This window comes from Oryx dammah, unplaced genomic scaffold (assembly GCF_014754425.2).
Source record: "Oryx dammah isolate SB20612 unplaced genomic scaffold, SCBI_Odam_1.1 HiC_scaffold_26, whole genome shotgun sequence".
Taxonomy (NCBI): Eukaryota; Metazoa; Chordata; class Mammalia; order Artiodactyla; family Bovidae; genus Oryx; species Oryx dammah.
The window spans coordinates 85,484,339-85,505,784 of NW_024070210.1; positions in this window are offsets into that span (position 1 = coordinate 85,484,339).

A 21,446-nucleotide genomic window follows, 5' to 3' on the forward strand; every position below is an offset into this window, starting at 1 on the left:
CTTCATAGGATTGTCACAAGGGTGCAAGCATTAATGCCCAGAAAACACTTCGACTTTGGCCAGACACATAGTAAGTGCTCAGTAAATGCTAGCTCTTAGGGTTATACTGATGCAAAATCTTGAAAGAGAGTGAATCTTAACCAAAGGGGCCAAGGACCAGTTCAAATGGGACATGGCGCCTGGCGCTGGGTGGGAGTGCAGAAAGGAAGAACAGACCCAGAGAAAAGTGGATGGAATAACAGAGATGTGAACTCTCAAGTACAGCAGACCGTGATTTGTTCTCACATACCTCTCAAAGACAGAGAGCAAAGTGTTTAATACTGGGAGGAAATCTGGAAGAGCTTCAAGGAGAAGGCAGATTTTGACTTGGACCTTGTTAGAAGCCCAGGACCATGTAGATGGATGAGGAGGAGACATTTTAAACAGAAGTAAGGATGTAAGGAGTCCTGGCACGTGAGTGGAGAGTCAGTTCTGGAACAAAAGGAGGGAGGGAGGGATGGAAGTGGGGGAGGAACCCAGAATGCCCGGCAGGGTCCCGTGGGAACTTGGAAGTGTTTGCTTGGAGAGGTGGTCTGCCTGGGAGCAGAACAGGGTGTTTATGACAAAATCCTCCAGCCTGGGCCATGCTCCCCGCCACCTTGGCTCTGTGTCCAAGGCCCATGGGGGTCACAGCCCCGTCTGCCACCACCTGGGTGGGCCTCCCTGCTTGGCGCAAGATCACTGGCATCCCCCGCCCACACAGACCCCAGGAGAGAAAGCCATCACTCTGCTCAGACTTGATGCCTCTCCCAGGCCCTTTCCCTGAACAAAGCCAGTCTTTATAGCTCGGGCGCTCTAGGGTAGAGTTACCCGGGCTGTTTATGACTTGAGGTGGAGGATTTTCCTGGAGAGCAGAAGCCCCTGTCTGTCCTGTTTGAAAGCCATTTGGGTTTTTGGAAAGGGGCTGGGTGATGGCATCTGGCCCTTAAAAATACAGTGAAGACCCGAAGCTGGGAAGAATTCTGATGAAGTCGTTCCTCTTTTCAGAGAGCTGCTTAAGCCCTGGGACTCCAAGCTTTCACTAACATGGGAAGCACACAGAGAAAGGCAGTTTCAGTTGGAAACAGCTGTCTTCCAGGACAGGGGAGACCCTGGTGCCCCAGCTCCAGGCCAGCCTGCTAGAAGCTTTTTATCTCCCACTCTACCCACCAGTTTATGAGCTGCCAAAAAAAAAAAAAAAAAAACCTCCCTTTCCATTTTAGGGGAAGGAAAATATAAGGATTCCCAGACAAGTAGAGCTATTAACTGTGGGAAACAGTTGATTACCTGTCCAGTGGATAGACAGACATACACACGTGTACATACATGTACTTACATAGCCCTGGTGGCACAGTGGTAAAGAATCCACCTGCCGGTGCAGGAGACGCAAGAGAAGCTAGCATTTACTGAGCACTGATCCCTGGGTTGAGAAGATCCTGTGGAGAAGGAAACGGCAACCCACTGCAGTATTCTTGCCTGGGAAATCCCACGGACAGAGGAGCCTGGCGGGCTACAGTCCATGGGGCCGCAAAGAGTCAGACACGACTGAGCGCACACGCATATTAGACCTCCCACACCCAACATGGTAGGCATACTGCTCTGCACTGTATAGAGCAGATACAGAATATTTCCAACTCTGTAGAAAGTTTACTGGACTGCACTGCTCTACGTTCTTGCCAGAGCCCTGACTGTGCTTAGGTGCTCACCTTCCCACCTATTCTGGAAGGTGATGTGAGCTCCAGGCCCACCCAGGAGTGGGTATTCATTAGCTTAGGCGAATCTTGGTAACCCCCTGCCCAGTGATGGGTTTAGTCTGGGCCTGCGATGAGGGGGATTCTGCTGGGAGAGAGGGGTTGGCTTCTAAGAAGTCTTCCTCACTAATAAGCAGAGATACTGGCAGGAAGTACCCCTCCTTCCTAGAGCTCCATCCCACCTGCGTGAATCCCCTGAAGTGCCACCCATCTACCTTGTCACTTGCTAGCAGTGACACTGAGCCCTGAGTACTGCCAGTTCTTGGGTCGCTGGACTACTGGTTGTGTGACATCATACATTTTCCTTATGTTACAGTTATAAATTGTTACTTGCAATCAAAACAATCCTAAAACATATAACAGTTCTTACTGAAAGAATTCACTAACTACTGTCTGAACGCTGAGAGGTATGGATGACTCAGCCACAAGATGGACATTCGTATGGGGAGGCAACTACCGGGCTTCTGTCAAATGAAAGAACACTGAACCTGGAATGAGCAGAGCTAAGATCTAGACCTGAGTCTGCTGCTAACTCACTGTGTGACCTTGGACAAGTCAGAAAGTGTCTCTGAGAGTTAGTACTCCTGTTTGTGAAATGGGGAGAATGAAACACCCTTCAGAGAAAAGGTGTGAGGTCTCAGGCAGTTATTACTATTGCTGATATTCATCATTCCTTGCCTCTATACAGCTGATAAGTCATTTTTATTGTCTGATCATTAAAACCCTATTGATATAAGAATTACTACCTTCATTTCAGAGAAGAAAATACTAAGGCTCAGCGTGTCTTAAGCTTTGCCCAAGGCAGGATAGTTACAGAGCTGGGACTTGTCCCTCATATCAAACCCTGGGCTCTGTCCACTCTCACCTGGGAGGGACTGAGAAGCATTCATTCACCCTTTAGAGTGAGTCAGCTTCAGACTGTGCAGCTGGTGGTCCTAGTTGAAACCGAGCCTCTAGGAAACAGGCCATGGTTGGGGGGGAGGGGACAGAAACTCGAGAGGCCTGGAGACCTGGCTGCGTGTAAAGAAGGCAGGTGGTGAACCAGCCCCGGTGCTATGGCAGGCTCAGGGTACACGGGCTGAGGGCTGGCACCTTCAGAGGTGACTGGTGCTGGGCAGGGCTCTGACCAAGGCCTCAGGACTTGGGTTCAACTCCCAACTCTGTTCTTTCTAGCTGTGTGGTCACAGGCAAGTCCCTTAACCTCTCTGAGCCTTAGTCGCCTCAGTCGTGTCTGACTCTTTGTGACGCTATGGACTGCAGCCTGCCAGGCTCCTCTGTCCATGGGATTCTCCAGACAAGAATCATGGATTGAGTTGCCTGCTGCCCTCCTCCAGGGGATTTTCCTGACGTGGGATGGAGCCCACACCTCCTGTGTCTCCTACATTGCAGGCAGATTCTTTACCACTGAGCCACCGGGGAAGCCCCTGAGCCTCAGTGAATCCACTTGTAAAATGAAAACAGTGATCCTGGTCCATTTGTGTTGATATTACACAGATAAACTGAAGGGCTTCATGCACTGTAAAGCCCTGGAGACATGAAAACAATTGCTTTAAGCGAGGGAAAGAATTCTAAGAAAGAAGTCCTATATATAATCAGCCCTCCATATCCCCATCAGCCTATACCAAATTTTACATGAAGTACTTGAATAGCTGCAGATTTTGTACCCATGGGCATCCTGGAACCAATCCCCAATGCCCTTGGCTGCTGAAGGGCAATGGTATGTCAGCAAAGCACAAGACCCCTTGTATGCTGCAGTCTGGGCCCTGGGGACTGGTCCCAGCACCAGGGGAAACAGTTTGCCTGGAAAACATTGACAAGAAACCAGAGCACGCTGAAGGGCAGCTTGTTAAAAAACCAACCCGGCGAGGCTGGGGGGCTGGGACGTTAATGAGGTGTGATCCCCAAAGTGCAAGACCTGAGTGGATTCTGCAAAAAGCCTGCTGGCTTTGATCCCCCTTCTCCCATAAAATGTTATTTCTGTTCTTGGCCCCTCGAATTCCTAGACGGACGAATCAGTCTGGGCTGCCCATGGAATTTGAAAAGAATAAGTTTTCAAAAAACCACATTTGGGAACAATGGTTACCAGAAGTGTCTGAGTCGCAGAGAAAAAACAAATACCTTACTCCTGGCTGGCCCCAAATATCCTTCTACCTAATGCCTTCCACTGTGCTCCCTCCTAACAGGAGACATTCCATTTAATGAGGAGCTACTTCACCCTGTGCTCCTGAGCCATGAAAATAAACCACGACCGGGTGCAGCAGCTGTGTCCCAGCAGATTCCCCAAAACCCTTCCCTAGGGATCAGAATGGTCCCAGGGGATAAGGGCTGCTCTCTCCAACCCTCTTCCACCAGTGTCTGCTCAAGAGGAGCTTGCTGCGCAGCAGGAACGGCAGTCAGCTGGTCTCTTACCTACCTTGAGCATTTTGAAATGGTTAGACAAAGCTGTATATGTTCTTAGCTTTGTTTGTTTTTTAATTATTTATTTATTCATTTTTGGTTGCGCTTTGGGTCTTCATTGCTGCGAGGGCTTTCTCTAGCTGCCATGTGCGGGCTTCTCATTGCTGTGGTTTCTCTTGTTGCAGAGTGCAGGCTATGGGTGTGTGGGCGTCAGCAGTTGTGGCACATGGGCTTAGTTGCTCTGTGGCCTGTGAAATCTTCCCGGATCAGAGATCAAACCCGTGTCCCCTGCACTGGCCAGGCGGATTCTCAACCACTGGACCACCAAAGAAGTCCATATACATTCTTAGTTTAAAAAAGGCAAATAGTACTGTAAATTTTCTAGCAAAAACAGCAGTGTCCTGATTTTGAAAACGAGACAACCACTTTCATCATTTTTTGGAGTGTGTGTATCTGTATGAAAGTGAAAGTGAAGTCACTCAGTCATGTCCGACTCACTGCGACTCCATAGACTGCAGCCTTCCAGGCTCCTCTGTCCATGGGATTTTCCAGGCAATAATACTGGGGTGGATTGCCATTTCCTTCTCCAGGGGATCTTCTCAACCCAGGGCTCAAACCCAGGTCTTCCGTGTTGTAGACAGATGCTTGTATCTGTATCAGTTCAGTTCAGTTCAGTTCAGTCGCTCAGTCGTGTCCGACTCTTTGCGACCCCATGAATCACAGCACGCCAGGCCTCCCTGTCCATCACCATCTCCTGGAGTTCACTCAAACTCACGTCCATCAAGTCAGTGATGCCATCCAGCCATCTCATCCTCTGTCATCCCCTTCTCCTCTAGCCCCCAGTTCCTTCCAGCATCAGGGTCTTTTCCAATGAGTCACCTCTTCACATGAGGTGGCCAAAGTATTGGAGTTTCAGCTTCAGCATCAGTTCTTCCAATGAACACACAGGACTGATCTCCTTTAGGATGGAATGATTGGATCTCCTTGCAGTCCAAGAGACTCTCAAGAGTCTTCTCCAACACCACAGTTCAAGAGCATCAATTCTTCAGCACTCAGCTTTCTTCACAGTCCAACTCTCACATCCATACATGACCACAGGAAAAACCATAGCCTTGACTAGATAGATCTTTGTTGGCAAAGTAATATCTCTGCTTTTCAATATACTATCTAGATTGGTCATAACTTTCATTCCAAGGAGTAAGTGTCTTTTAATTTCATGGCAGCAATCACCATCTACAGTGATTTTGAAGCCCAAAAAAATAGTCTGACACTGTTTCCACTGTTTCCCCATCTATTTGCCATGAAGTGATGGGACCAGATGCCATGATCTTCGTTTTCTGAATGTTGAGCTTTAAGCCAACTTTTTCGCTCTCCTCTTTCACTTTCATCAAGAGGCTTTTGAGTTCCTTTTCCCTTTCTGCCATAAGGGTGGTGTCATCTACATATCTGAGGTTATTGATATTTCTCCTGGCAATCTTGATTGCAGCTTGTGCTTCTTCCAGCCCAGCATTTCTCATGATGTACTCTGCATAGAAGTTAAATAAGCAGGGTGACAGTATACATCCTTGATGTACTCCTTTTCCTATTTGGAACCAGTCTGTTGTTCCATGTCCAGTTCTAACTGTTGCTTCCTGACCTGCATACAGGTTTCTCAAGAGGCAGGTCAGGTGGTCTGGTATTCCCATCTCTTTCAGAATTTTCCACAGTTCATTGTGATCCACACAGTCAAAGGCTTTGGCATAGTCAATAAAGCAGAAGTAGATGTTTTTCTGGAACTCTCTTGCTTTTTCCATGATCCAGCAGATGTTGGCAATTTGACCTCTGGTTCCTCTGCCTTTTCGAAAACAAGCTTGAACATCTGGAAGTTCACAGTTCATGTATTGCTGAAGCCTGGCTTGGAGAATTTTGAGCATTTACTAGCCTGTGAGATGAGTGCAATTGTGCGGTAGTTTGAGCATTCTTTGGCATTGCCTTTCTTTGGGATTGGAATGAAAACTGGCCTTTTCCAGTCCTGTGGCCACTGCTGAGTTTTCCAAATTTGCTGGCATATTGAGTGCAGCACTTTCACAGCATCATCTTTCAGGATTTGAAACAGCTCAACGGGAATTCCATCACCTCTACTAGCTTTGTTTGTAGTGATGCTTTCTATGGCCCACTTGACTTCACATTCCAGGATGTGTGGCTCTAGAGATCACACCATCATGATTATCTGGGTCATGAAGATCTTTTTTGTACAGTTCTTCTGTGTATTCTTGCCACCTCTTCTTAATACCTTCTGCATCTGTTAGGTCCATACCATTTCTGTCCTTTATTGAGCCCATCTTTGCATGAAATGTTCCCTGGTATCTCTAATTTTCTTGAAGAGATCTCTAGTCTTTCCCATTCTATTGTTTTCCTCTATTTCTTTGCACTGATTGCTAAGGAAGGCTTTCTTATCTCTCCTTGCTATTCTTTGGAACTCTGCGCTCAGATGCTTATATCTTTCCTTTTCTCCTTTGCTTTTTGCTTCTCTTCTTTTCACAGCTATTTATAAGCCCTCCTCAGACAGCCATTTTGCATTTCTTTTCCATGGGAATAGTCTTGATCCCTGTCTCCTGTACAACGTCACAAACCTCTGTCCATAGTTCATCAGGCACTCTCTCTATTAAATCCCTTAGATTTATTCCCTTAAATCTATTTCTCACTTCCACTATATAATCATAGGGATTTGATTTAGGTCAAACCTGAATGGTCTAGTGGTTTCCCCCACTTTCTTCAATTTAAGTCTGAATTTGGCAATAAGGAGTTCATGATCTGAGCCACAGTCAGCTCCCAGTCTTGTTTTTGCTGACTGTATAGAGCTTCTCCATCTTTGGCTGCAAAGAATATAATCAATCTGATTTCGGTGTTGACCATGTAGTGATGTCCATGTGTAGAGTCTTCTCTTGTGTTGTTGGAAGAGAGTGTTTGTTATGACCAGTGCGTTCTCTTGGCAAAACTCTATTAGCCTTTGCCCTGCTTCATTCTGTACTCCAAGGCCAAATTTGCCTGTTACTCCAGGTGTTTCTTGACTTCCTACTTTTGCATTCCAGTCCCCTATAATGAAAAGGACATCTTTTTTGGGTGTTAGTTCTAAAAGGTCTTGGAGGTCTTCATAGAAAAGTATCTGTATACTTTTGTATAATAAGCTTATAATTCTGATTCTTGATTTTTCAGCTATAAACATTAGCCATTAACTGCCAAATGACAACTTAGCTCTGTAACACTGTCTTAAACCCAATACACACATGCACATAAACACACATAAGCATGCATACACAATTTTTACTTAATCTCTGTTCAGTATTGACACGATTTTAAGTGTATAAATAATATACAAAACACATATCTTTCTTTCTTTTGAAGAGTTTTTGAGGGGTTTTTTTTTTTTTGGAATCAATAATTGCTTTTCCTGGGCTTCTCTGGTAGGCTCAGTGGTAAAGGATCCTCCTGCCAGTGCAAGAGACATAGGTTCGATCCCTGATCCGGGAAGATCCCACATGCTGCCGAGCCACAGCTCCTGAAGCCCATGCATTCTAGATCCCAGGCTCTGCAATGAGAGAAGCCACGGCAATAAGAAGTCTGCACACCCCAGCTCGAGAGTAGCTCCCGCTCACCACAGCCAGCGAAGGCCGATGAACAGCAACAAAGACCCAGCGCAGCCAAAAATAAATCAAGTTATTAATTCCTTTTCCTTTTTCAGTTGTTTTCTTTCCATGAATCTACGATTAATTCAGCCCCTAACTTTCCATCAGAACCGTACACATTTTTCCATCACATTCAGTACATCCTGTAAGCTTAGTTCTCCCTTGCTGGAGCCAACCCTGCACCCCTGCCCCCTGCTGCAGCCTGGTTACAGCTGAGCCTGGGTGGATCTGCCATCTGGACAATAACCAGAACTAGCCGGGTAAGCAGGTTTGAGAACAATGCCTCGGTGAGCACGCGCTACGTGGTGGGGGCAGAGGGTGAGGGCCAGCAGAGAGTAGCCCAAGCAGCATGCTCTGCAGAAGAAAGGGAACGGGCTGGCTGAAAGTAGGGAGGTTGTGATGAACATCTGTGAGTCAGGTCTCTGGAAACAGAGAGCAGCAGGCATTCATTCTGACCGTGGAAAGCAGAGAAGGCTCCCCAGCCGAGGCGGCCTGTGAGCCCGGCCTCCGGCAGTTAAGATTTCAACATGCTGAGGAATGGGAAATCCCCAAGCGGTTTGTGGCAGAGGGAAGAGTATAAGGAAAGGAGAGCAGAGACCTGAAAGTGAATTGTAAGGAGTGGTCGTGTGTTGCCAGGGCATGAAACATGTGAAAGGGTGTGCTGGAAATGCGACTGGCAGGGTGAGAACTGGCCAGGATGCAGAGGGTCAGGGCAGAGGTGCACGCGCAGGTGCCAAGGAGTGTGTGCCCGCGGCGGTCACACGTGATCTCAGCTGTTCCGTTCTAACAGCCTTGTAGCTCTGACAAGGAGCATGCACTTTATTCTTTAATAAAATGCAGCCACTGAATAGCAAGGTTTTGAGTAAGAGTGTCCCTCTGCTGTGGGACAGGACGAGCGAGCGGAGACCCGAGTGGAGAATTCAGGGACAGGAGAATGACCAAAGCCAGGAGCTGGAGGAGAGGTGTGTGCAAGAAATGCATTCTTTTCTTTTTAAACATTTATTTATCTATTCATTTGGCTGTGTCAGGTCTTAGCTGTGGCACGAGGGGTCTTCATTTCGCCGAGGGCTTCTCTCTAGTGGGGGCCCACAGATTCCAGAACTCCTGGGCTCAGTAGTTGTGGCACATGGGCACAGTTGCTCTGTGGCATGTGGGATTTTAGTTCCCTGACCAGGGATAGAACCCACGTCCCTTGCACTGGAAGGCAGATTCCTAACCCCTGGACCACCAGGAAAGCCCCCTGGAATGTTTTATTATTTTCTAAAAGTCTGTCATTTAACACAGTATCCTCAGAACCTAGATGGGTGTGAGCATGCAGTGGATGTTGGTGAATATCTGATGAGTAAAGGCATGAATCTCCCTAGGCCCACAGTTCAGCCACTGCCCCGGGAAGTGGACCTTCCTTGTGCCCCTCATACCCACAGATCCACTGACTTCTGACCATTCCCAAGGGCTGGGACTCTCTGTCATCTGTTGCTCCCTTACCTACCCCACAGGGACAGCTTGCCTTCTCTTCTGGCACCATCTCCTCTGAAAATTTAGGCTTTCTCAGACCCTGAAAAGGAGCTTGTTTCAAATCCACTCCTCTTTCATCCCTGCAAACATCTCTGAAGAAGGGGCGCCCCAGAGCCCAGCTGTGGTCTCAGACTGGGAGAAACTTGATGGGAAAATAGAAACCCAGGGAGATGGCATCTACAAGAGGCTCTTCATACCTTGCACTGTGCCTGGCATTTGGCAGCCCCTCAGACCATGCTGTTGATCTCAGTAGTCATTGCTAAGTGCTCCCTGGGGCTGGCCACGGGCAGGATGCTGTGGGACCCTCCCTCCTCTCCCAGCTGGTGGGCAGCAGAGCCCGAGGAAGGATGTTGGGTCAAGATCTCCACTCTGAGTACTCTGCATGGTCAACGCCCCGCCAGGCCCCAGGGAGACAGGCTGTGAGGTCACTTCTGGCACAGGCCTTCTCCTCCCACATTCTCCTTTTCTTGAGTCAAAGCAACCCGTGATTTGACCTCCAGGGAAAAGGAATAAAGAGTAACATTGAAAACAGCCTGAAGGGCAGGAGGAAAGAGGTCTGCCTGAGTAACTGATGGGGATGTACAATGGAAGCTTTCGAGACATCGAATCTCTGCTTTCTGCAACTTACTAGTTTTGTGTGACCTTGGGTAGGTTACAAACCTTTGAGTCTCAGTTTTCTCACCTGTACATTGAGAATCACGGTCCCTAACTTGGGTAGTTGTGAGGTTGGAAGTGAGCAGTCCTCATCCATCAACTGTGTTTTTACTGGCCTGCAGCAAGATGAAAAGAGCAATGGAGACTAAGCCTTCAGAAACGTTTATAGACTTTGAAATTGCCTGACATCCAAACTCATGATCAGGGGACTTGCCTCACTGAACAGGGTGTGGACCATAATACTGATCTTCATCGGAGTGGAAATACATTATAAGACTAAAACCAAAACCCTGGTCCTATCACCACCGATAGTTTGGTAAGCACTGTTGTAAAGAGCATGGCCTCCCAGTACATGAACTGGGGAAGACCCCCGCAGCACTGGGATGGTATACTGCACCTGGCCCCAGTTGCCCTGGTTGGACTGTGGAATCCTCCCCCTTCCTTTCCTGAGGTGTCCTCCATGCCTGGCACTGGACCCAGGGCTTGACTTGTGCCTCCAGCTCAACCCTCACACTCCAGCAGTCGTCCAGTCTCACCTACCGCCTGTGTGTCCCTCGTTTCTGTCCCCTTGCCTGCAGCCACTCTGCCACTAGTAGAGCACAGGTCTTCACTATCACAGGTGCTGTGGTCCTCCCCACTCAACTCTGCTGCCTGAAGAGGGAGTTTCTAATTTATTTAAATAAATATATGAAATTTGAGAATAGTTTTAGGTTTATGGGAAAGCTGCAAAGGTAGTAGAAAAAGCTCCATACAGAAGCTGGCACATAAAAGGCAAACATGAACTGAATTTTATTTAAAAGCTCCCATTACTCTGCCTAGGTTTTTAGCATTTGTAAAGAGGACCCATGGGTCTTCCCAGATGGCTCATAGGTAAAGAATTTGCTTGCCACTGCAGGAGACATGGGTTTAATCCCTGGTCAGGAAGATCCCCTGGAGAAGGAAATGGTAACCCACTCCAGTATTCTTGCCTGAAGAGCCTGGTGGGCTAGAGTCCATGGGGTGGCAAAGAGTAGGGCACAACTTAGTGACAATAACAGCAACAAAGAGGACAAGCCGCACGCCACCCCTCCCCTCCCAAATGCGTAAAAAACAATGCTGGACTCAATGGACTCAATCACAAATGGAGGAATTTCCGGCAGCAGCAGGAGAGATATTTGGGAACAGACATTTCTTGTCTGCGCTTCTAGGGTCACACCTGTCTATTAACACTGGCCACAGAGTCCTTGAGTCCAGCTCCCTGGAGAATGCCTCACCTGCTCCATATCACACTGCTAGATTTGATTCCCATATTCCCATATTGTCTCTGGGCCAAAACCACCCAGCCAATCTAGAAGTCACCTCTGGGGACTGACACACTGGCCCCACTTGGGCAGATACAGCAGGCAGGGTTTCCAACCGCAAAGGCACTCTGTTGTCACATTAGTCATCACATACGGGCCGTGGAGGAGCCTGTAGACAATATCCCAGCAGACAGATGGGGAAACTGAGGCCCAGAGAACAGATGGGGCTTGCCCACTGTCAGTCATCATTCATTTGTTTATTTATTCACCCAGTCATTAAACACTGGAGGAATAGCTTCTACAAACCAGATCCCATGCTGTTGGAGAGAAAATGATGACTGTGAATCCACAGTTTTAAAAAAAAAGCAGCCCAGGCCCAGTGGTGCAGGGACATCCCCAGAATCTTTCCAGGCAGTTGTACCCCCATGCTAGAGGCAGAGCGACTTGGCCCTGTGGAAGACTCCAGAACAGCTCTGGCCAATCCGTTTGGAGGCTGAATCCCCACAGCACCATGCCTTCCAGTTAAAGCTCTGTCTCCTTATCAGTCAGCGATCTAGTTGTCCTTTCTCTGTTGCCCCAATCCACTCTCAGCCTTTGTCGATTCTCTTCCCCAGGTCAATTTCACTCACCCCTGCAACTCTGGCACCTAGAACAGTGCCCAGCACATGAGAAGGGCTCAATGAATATTCACCAAACAAATGTAAATACCCCAGAAACCTGAAAGCACAATACAGATACCAGGACTAGCAGTGCTGTGGTTGGGAAGGGCTCAGTCACTGAAGTTACCGGGGAGGGCTTGGGTTCAAACAGCCCAGCTTCTGGCTAGACAACAAGCTAGGTGGCTTAGAACCAGCCTCTTCCCCTCTGTGAGCCTGTTTCCTCCTCTGCCTCACAAGATCCCATAAGCCAGCCCTTCATAGAACGCTGGGTTCTTTCTGTGCCTGCCACACAAAGGCTCATCTAGGCAAGCAACGTGGTTGTGTTTGTCTTCTGTTGCTTAGTTTGTTCATACAAAGATGGGCAACTGGATGCTAGGGAACGAGAACAGGCTCAGGGAGCAGACTCCGACCCGGAGCTCTCTGAAAATTCGCTGTTGCCATCAGCCACTGAGATCAAGGCATCACCTGTTCCCGCTGCACCACCTAGTCTATCCTGACTCATACAGGGCCCCTTTGGGAATCTGATGCCCATGCTATGACTTTAACCCTTGTTTTTGCCGGTTTTGTTATTATAATCACACATAATGGCCTGCCTCAGAGAACCCTGCCCCCTCTGCCTAACCCTCAAACTAAAGAGGCTTTGTTTAGCTCACAGGGGGACAATCTGACCCTGCCCACCTATGAATGACTGTAAAGAGAAGAGAGTAACGCATCCCCCTGAGGCTTGCCATTTTAGGACATATTTGCAAGAATTAAATGGTCTTTATATTTTGTTCCCTCACCTCCCCCCACCTCTGATCCATAAAAGAACCTGACATCCATGGCCCGACAAGATGATTATTTTCAGACATTAGTTTGCCATCTTCTCCTTCCACCAGCTTTCCAAATAAAGTCGTATTCCTTGCCTCCACACCTCGTCTCTTGGATTCATCGGCCTGTCGTGCAGCAAGCAGAGCAAGCTTGGACCCAGTAACAGTGAAAGCTTGGGCCACAAGAAAAATGCATATTCTTCCAAAATTTAGTATCTTTCAACTGCAATGTCATAAGACTTCATCTAAAAATAAGGGAGATATATCTATATATACATTGGAGAAGGAAATGGCAACCCACACCAGTACTCTTGCCTGGAGAATTCCATGGGCAGAGGAGCCTGGTGGCTTGCAAAGCATGGGGTTGCAAAGAGTTGGACACGGCTGAAGCGAATGAGCACTCACACATATGTACACATGTAGCTGATTCATTTTACTCTACTGTACAAACTAACACAACATTGCAAAGCAGCTGTGTGCTGTGTTAGTAGCTCAGTCATGTCCAACTCTTTGCAACCCCAAGGACTGTTGTCCACCAAGCTCCTCAGTCCCTGAAACTCTCCAGGCAAGAATACTGGAGTGGGTTGCCATTCCCTTCTCCAACTATCAGTTCAGTTCAGTCACATAGTCGTTTCTGATTCTTTTCAACCCCGTGGAATGAAGCACGCCAGGCTTCCCTGTTCATCACCAACACTCCTCCTTTTAAAATTTTTCATCTGTTTCTAAGATCTTTGAAGCCATGTAACTTTCTCTTCCCAGCCTTGGAATCTGGGGCATCTGGGTGTGAATGATGCTGGGTCAAGGGTCATGAAGGTTCAAGAGGTTAGGATATGGCAGAAACAGACAGTCCTTGTCACCATGAAGCAAGTCTTGGGTCGCACAAATGAGTCAGGAGCTGAGGAGAGAGCTTGAATCCAAACTTAGTCTTTTTGGATGCTTTCTTGAGTGTGAGCTTGTTTTGCAGAGGCTTTCATGAGCCTGACCTTGTGTTTTGAATGCTTTCTGCTGCCAGCTACAAAATAGCCCCTCCTAGTGTGACAAAGTGTTTCTATCAAAGGGCTGCAGAAGAAGGGGTGCTTGTTGCTATTGTGAGCAAACACTGCATAAACAATCAGCTCACATGTGCATGCGTCCCAGAGCGTGTGACCAATGGCCTGGAGGTGGCTCAGGCTATGAGGTGGAGGGAAAGGCATTTTGAGGTCAATGGAAACTTCACTTGAAGGGCACTTCCATAGGTGGGAATAGGAGAGAGAATCATTGTCAAGGCCACATACCCAAGCTGAGGGTCACTAGTGCTGGATGGAGCAGGGAACAGGAGGGGCTTCACACCCCAAAGAGTCCCCCTCTCAGCTTGACTCACATTTGGAGCCTCTCCTGGGTCATACATTCCCCTCTAGCTGAAAGGCCAAACTGTTCCAAGGCCAAGTGGTGAGTTCAGACAGCTGCCCAGGGATGTCTTTGGCCACTCAAGGGTGTGACTTGAAAGTGGTCAGTTGGGGGTGAAGGAAGGACCTCAGCCTGGGGTCAGGACTCTTGGTTCAAGTCCCGGCCTCACCATCAGCCACCTGCGTGACCCAAGGCTCGGTCTCCCCTCTCTGGGCACCTTGTTTGCTGGACATTGAAGGTGCTCTCTGAGCTCTGAAAGGCCTCGCACAGAGGTCTCTCCAGCTCAGCGTCAGGGCTGGCTATTCTGGCACTGGCAAGGAGCTCGATCACTTCCTTCTGTCAGGGGCTCAGTCCCTGGGCAGGGGCCACAGGAAACCTCCGTGCTCCCCAGGATCCCCCACTGACCATTTTAGTATTCAGTGTAGGAAGAGAAGACCATTCACCTGCAATCACAGCAGCAAAAAAAGACCTGCAGTTCTATTTTTAGTGCTAAATGCCCCCAGGCAAAGCCACTCCTGCACTGTTAACAGTTATGTACCCTCTCACTGGAACTGATGATAGACCCTTCCCAAGAGCCAGCTGGCAGGGAACAGATTTGGGTAAAAAGGAGGAAGAAACTTGAGTATCTAGAGGATGGGAACAAATTTGTGTGGGAGCCTGATAAGATGAATAATAGCAAATACTTATACATCCTGTGTTATGTGCCAGGCACTGTTCTAAGCAGCTGATACAGATATGGATGTGAGTTTACTCATTTAATTCTAACAATAGTCCTATAGTGTAGGTGTTTCTGTTAGATCCATACCACTTCTGTCCTTTATCAAGCCCATCTTTGCATGAAATATTCCCTTGGTCTCTCTAATTTTCTTGAAGAAATCTCTAGTCTTTCCCATTCTGTTCTTTTCCTCTATTTCTTTGTATTGATCGCTTTGACTGTGTGGATCACAATAAACTGTGGAAAATTTTGAGAGAGATGGGAATACCAGACCACCTGACCTGCCTCTTGAGAAACCTGTATGCAGGTCAGGAAGCAACAGTTAGAACTGGACATGGAACAACAGACTGGTTCCAAATAGGAAAAGGAGTACATCAAGGCTGTATATTGTCACCCTGCTTATTTAACTTCTATGCAGAGTACATCATGAGAAACGCTGGACTGGAAAAAACACAAGCTGGAATCAAGATTACTGGGAGAAATATCAATAACCTCAGATATGCAGATGACACCACCTTTATGGCAGATAGCGAAGAGGAACTAAAAAGCCTCTTGATGAAAGTGAAAGAGGAGAGTGAAAAAGTTGGCTTAAAGCTCAACATTCAGAAAACGAAGATCATGGCATCTGGTTCCATCACTTCATGGCAAATAGATGGGGCAACAGTGGAAACAGTGTCAGACTTTATTTTTTGGGGCTCCAAAATCCCTGCAGATGGTGACTGCAGCCATGAAATTAAAAGACGCTTACTCCTTGGGAGAAAAGTTATGACCAACCTAGACAGCATATTCAAAAGCAGAGACGTTACTTTGCCGACTAAGGTCCGTCTAGTCAAGGCTATGGTTTTTCCAGTAGTCATGTATGGATGTGAGAGTTGGACTGTGAAGAAGGCTGAGTGCTGAAGAATTGATGCTTTTGAACTGTGGTGTTGGAGAAGACTCTTGAGAGTCCCTTGAACTGCAAGGAGATCCAACCAGTCCCTTTCGAAGGCAATCAACCCTGGGATTTCTTTGGAAGGAATGATGCTAAAGCTGAAGCTCCAGTACTTTGGCCACCTCATGAGAAGAGTTGACTCATTGGAAAAGACTCTGATGCTGGGAGGGATTGGGGGCAGGAGGAGAAGGGATCGACCCAGGATGAGATGGCTGGATGGCATCACTGACTCGATGGACGTGAGTCTGAGTGAACTCCGGGAGTTGGTGATGGACAGGGAGGCCTGGCGTGCTGCGATTCATGGGGTCGCAAAGAGTCGGACATGACTGAGCGACTGAACTGAACTGAACTGAACTGTAGGTGTTATCACCACAGTTCTGCAAATGAAGGGGCAGAGACACAGAAAGGTCATGCATGCTGGCCTTTGTCCCTTCAGGTCCACCTTTCACCTTGTGCCAACTGCTCTGTACCCTGAGGGGCTGATCTAATCAGCTTCACCTGCTCCCTTTTCCCCTGGCAGGAGACAAGCTAGTTACGGTATTTGCCTGGCCCGCTCCCTACCAGCCTGTTCAGTCCTAGAGGCAGAATGACCCTCTCTGGGGGAGGCCCTGGCATTGCCCCATCTTTGTGAGTTCCCTTCCCCCATGAACACGCCTGTAAACATCTTCTTCTTCATGCTCTGTGAGTGGCTATTTCCTGTGGGACCCCGCTCAATATCTCTCATCTAGGAAGAGGCAGAGCCAGGTTCAGACCCTGGCCATCCAGCTGCAGGCTACAAGCAACTTCTTATCAAAAAGGCCAGCGGCCCATGGCCCTGCTGTACACTGGGGTCTGTAGAATGGAGTCTCCCAGGGTCTCACCAGGTGAAGTTCATAGCCTTGAGACTGACCAAGGGTCCAGAACTGTCCTGCCACTCGACTTGAGTGAAATGACAGCCGCAATCTCCCTGCACTACTTAAATTCTCTCCCACCGCCAGTCATCCAAGCATGTGTACTGTAACCCTGGAAAGTACAAAACCTGTGCTTTATGGGGAAAGGGAGTATGCAGATGTAGCAAGATGGTGCAGACCCAGATGTGAGAGGAGGTTACTACTAAACTTGCCCTGAAGTCGTGGATAGATCAGGGAGTTCTCTAGAACTCCATTCCCATCTGGTCCATCCCCTTGCAATCTGGGTGCCCTTTCCCAAACCACCCTGAGCAGCTAGACATCCATCTGATTCTCCAAGCTTAAAACCACCTCAAGAAGCCTCCCTTGTCTACCCAGCCAAGCCCATCGACAGCCTTCTCTCCCGCCTCCAAAACTCATAGGTTAGATAGATTTCCCCAACATTTCCACCCAGTCTTCTAAATGGGAGTCTCTGCCAGGGTTCAGCATGCTCTCTATTGTCTGTTGACAATATAGTCTAAATAAATAATCTGAGGGCCAGGGTCATCGCCACGGCCACTCTACTGCTCCTCCCAAAGCACAGCAGCCAGGGTAGAAGCCACCTGGTGGGGCCTTGATGTCATTCAGTCCAGGAAAACTGAGACCCGGAGAGGGACACGACACCCTAGTTCTGGCTTCCAGAGCACTGGTCTTGTCCTGGCACCCAGCTGCCTGCAGGGCCATTGGCTCCGGGCGGGACAGGTGAGGACCCCCATTGGAAAGAGGCAAACGTGAGGTTGCCTGGAGGGCCAGAGCCCTGCAGCCTCACCATCACAACATTCCAAGGCTCCTCCAAAGATGCTTTCTTTGGAGCCTGAAAGCTGGTAATTGGGAGAAGTTGGTGTGACTCATATACCAAACACTGTTTTTGTTTTTCCTCTTTCTTAAAAATCTCAACTGTTTTTATTTGAGGGCCAGATTCGATTTCATCATTTTCTTTCTCCTTTCCTGAGATTCTTTGTCCCGTTGCCATGGGAACCCCGGGCTCCCTCCCTAGCTGTCATGAAGGTGCCTGCGTGTCGGTCAGGGAGCTCACAGAGGGGCTCACAGGCCTCCGCAGTAGCCAGGACTGAGCTTCCACACTCCAGCCTCATCTGAGGCCAGCCCAGGACGCTTGCCTTGCCTGCCCCATGGCATTTCTGTCCTCAGCTGACCCCTAGGTCCCCCAACACCTGACCGGCAGCTCTTCAGTCAAACCTTATCTTCCCCAGAAAGCTTCCTCCACAGGGCCTGTCCTGCGACCCTCCCCCCACCTCCCTCCCTCCAGCTTATCACCTGCATCCATCCTCCACAAAGCTACCAGAGTCATCTTTCATGTTTTAATTTTTATTTTATCAAAGTACTGTACACAAGTTTCTTCAAACTGTTGTAAAAATTGATGAGAAACTGTGGCCCTCTGCCCCCTACCCTAATTTCCTCTCCCTAGTGGCACCAAGTTTCAATTCTTTCAGCTCTTTCTTGGTTGTGACTTTAGATCTAAAAAAAAAAATATATATATATATATATATATACACACACACACACATATAATTATATATTAACATGATAGTGAAAGTGTTAGTCGCTCCGTCGTGTCTGAATCTGTGACCCCATGGACTGTAGCCTGCCAGGCTCCTCTGTCCATGGACTTCTCCAGGCAAGAATACTAGAGTGGGTTGCCATTCCCTTCTCCAGGGAATCTTCTGGATACAGGGATTGAACCTGGGTGTCCTGCATTGCTGGTGGATTCTTTACCATCTGAGCCACCAGAGAAGTCTGACCCAATGCTGGGGGGCCATTCAATTCAGGGTGAGTGGACCCTGTGCCCCTCAAATCATGTCCTGGAGGCAACCACTTAAAGCAGAAAGCACCAGGTGCCCCTGGCTGGCTAGCGCCCGTCTCTCTATCCATTCCTCCATTGGCTTACTCATCACACACTTTGGAAGCACCGGAGTGTGCAGGTTCTTGTCAGGTGTTTGGAGCAACACCCGTCTTGAGGGTCAATAAAGGAGACGAGGCACATGCCACAGAAGAGGTACAGGTCAAGTGTTATGGGAACTCAGAGGTGGGAGAAATCTCCAGCTGAAAGGTTCAGGAAAAGCTCATTGAAGGCTGGTGGCACTTGGGGAATCAGAAGGAGCCCAGTTGGGGCCAAGGCTCTGGCTGAAAAGACATGAGGAATAGTTCACTCTGGCCAGAGCTTGGCGGGGTGGAGGTGGGCAGAGCAGAGGCAAAATACACCCCCCACCCCCGTAGCTGTCCTGGATTCAGGCCCATCTGGACCACACCAGCTCATATGGGCATCTGTGTCACCTTGGGCATTTCCAGCATTTTCCACCACGTGTGCATCGTGTCCTATCAACTCTAGCGTGAGCACCCCAAGGGCATCACTGTTTCTTCTTTTGTGGTACAGGTAGTTGCATAAAGGGAACAGTAAAGGCTTGCCACTGAATTTAAAAGATGCTTACTCCTTGGAAGAAAAGCTATGACCAACCTAGACATCATATTAAAAAGCAGAGACATTACTTTGCCGACAAAGGTCCGTCTAGTCAAAGCTATGGTTTTTCCAGTAGTCATGTATGGATGTGAGAGTTGGACTATAAAGAGAGCTGAGCGCCAAAGAACTCATGCTTTGAACTGTGGTGTTGGAGAAGACTCTTGAGAGTTCCTTGGACTGCAAGGAGATCCAACCAGTTCATCATAAAAGAAATCAGTCCTTAATATTCATTGGAAGGACTGATGCTAAAGCTGAAACTCCAATCTGGTACACCTGGTACAAAGAACTGACTCATTTGAAAAGACCCTGATGCTAGGAAAGATTGAAGGTGGGAGGAGAAGGGGACAACAGAGGTTGAGATGGTTGGATGGCATCACTAACTCGATGGACGTGAGTTTGAGTGGACTCTGGGAGTTGGTGATGAACAGGGAAGCCTGGAGTGCTGCAGTCCATGGACTCACAAAGAATTGGACATGACTGAGTGACTGAACTGAACTGAACTGAAAGGCCTGCTTGCTTCAACTAATTCATTCAACGGATACTTATGGAGTGCCTCCAGGTCCTGTTTCAGGCTCTGGGATTTAGAAATAAATGAAGAGATGATGTCCTGCCCTCTTGGCCTGACACTTGAGTGAAAAGCAGCAAGTACAGGCTCTTGCATGGCTGGCTAGAAAGTGGGTCCCCCACTTACCCTGAAGATTGGGAAACACAAAGGCGAGACACCAGGTGGGCCTGGGTTCTCATCTCAGTTTCCTGCTTAGCTGTGAGACTTAGGGAAAGCTATTCACCTCCCCGAGACTGTATCCTCATTGATAAGGAAGATGCTCATAATTCTACCCAAAGGTGCCATTGTGGAGCTAAAATGAAACAGTCTAGAAAAGTGACCTCGGGCCAGCAGTGGCTGCTACACCAGTATTTGTTCCTTTCTCTCCCCCAGTTTGACGTCTCAGTTTTCTCATCTTTGTAATGGCCAGTTCAGGCCAAGTGATTGACTTGCCCTCCTCACAGATATAATGGTTTCTGATTTTAAAAATTTCAAAAAGATAGGGGCAGTGGGAGGGCTTGTGTGTTGTTCTTTGTGGTAAATCAGCCCCTGTATAAAGTCACTCCACCTCCCTGGCGTCGGTCAGGTTTTCTCTTTGTCTGCTGAGTGGGTTGGGACCTGCCAATCCCCTCTAAGCCACACTGGCTGCTTCTCCATGTGTAAATGGCTTTACCATTCCTGTGCAGCTTAGCCATCCCTCTGCAGTCCCATAGGGAGGAAAACAACCCTTCTTATGCAACCCTGTCTGGAGAGACAGACAGCAAATTTGCACAGCTAAAAATATTTCATTTTCGTGTGTGTGGTGGGGGGGCAGAGAAGGAGGGGGCTGTGGGAAGGTGGGTCACATTCCCAAATGCTCTGGATTTTTATCTGTGCTCTGCTGGGAATACAAGAAATAACAGGAGAGTCACAACTCTGGCCACATGGAATCCATCCCATGGTGCTTTCAGTCCAGGATTATGGACTCCCCTTCCTTCCTAGATCATGCACCCAGCCTCCAGGTGCTCCCCCAGACCTCAGTCATGGACACTGATACTGCTCTGCCCAGATTCTCAAAGCTCCCATCCTCCAGCTTCTTGGAGCTTTTGCTAACAGCTAGCACCTGTGGCCTTCAGCAGATTACTCTTGGGCGCTGGAACACAAGTGTCCAGGGAAAGCTTCACGGGGTAGGAGTTGATCCTTATCCATCTACCCTATAGCCAAAGACTGACCAGAGAGGGAGTACCGAGGTGTCATCCACACTTCAGAGCTCCCCTGGGATCAGGCTGAGTGTGGAAATTCACCTGCAAGCCCCCCTGCCTAGCTCCTTCCCCTGCACATCCTGCTCCAGCCCTCTCTTACCAATTTCCATGGGGAGCATACATTTAACCAGTCTGTTGCTCCTGACATCTCAGCTCTGAGTCTGCTTTGGGGACAACCCCTTCCTCTGGGAGCCCATCCGGACTCCAGACCAGCGGCCTTTTCTGCATCTTCCTAATGAACGCTTCTCTGATTGTCAGCAGCAAGCATGTAAAAGCTGTTCCTTTCCACAAGCTCTCTTCCTTTTCTTTAGTCACTAATTCAGATTTGAGGATGACTCCTGGATGACCTTGGTTTCTGTAAGAAGGAGGAGATCTGCATTTTGATCCGTCTGCCCTGTTCCTCACGTGCATGTGTGCTGCGCTGGGTGTGTGTGTGTGCTGCGCTGGGTCTGCATTCCTGCGTACAGGTTTTCTCTAGT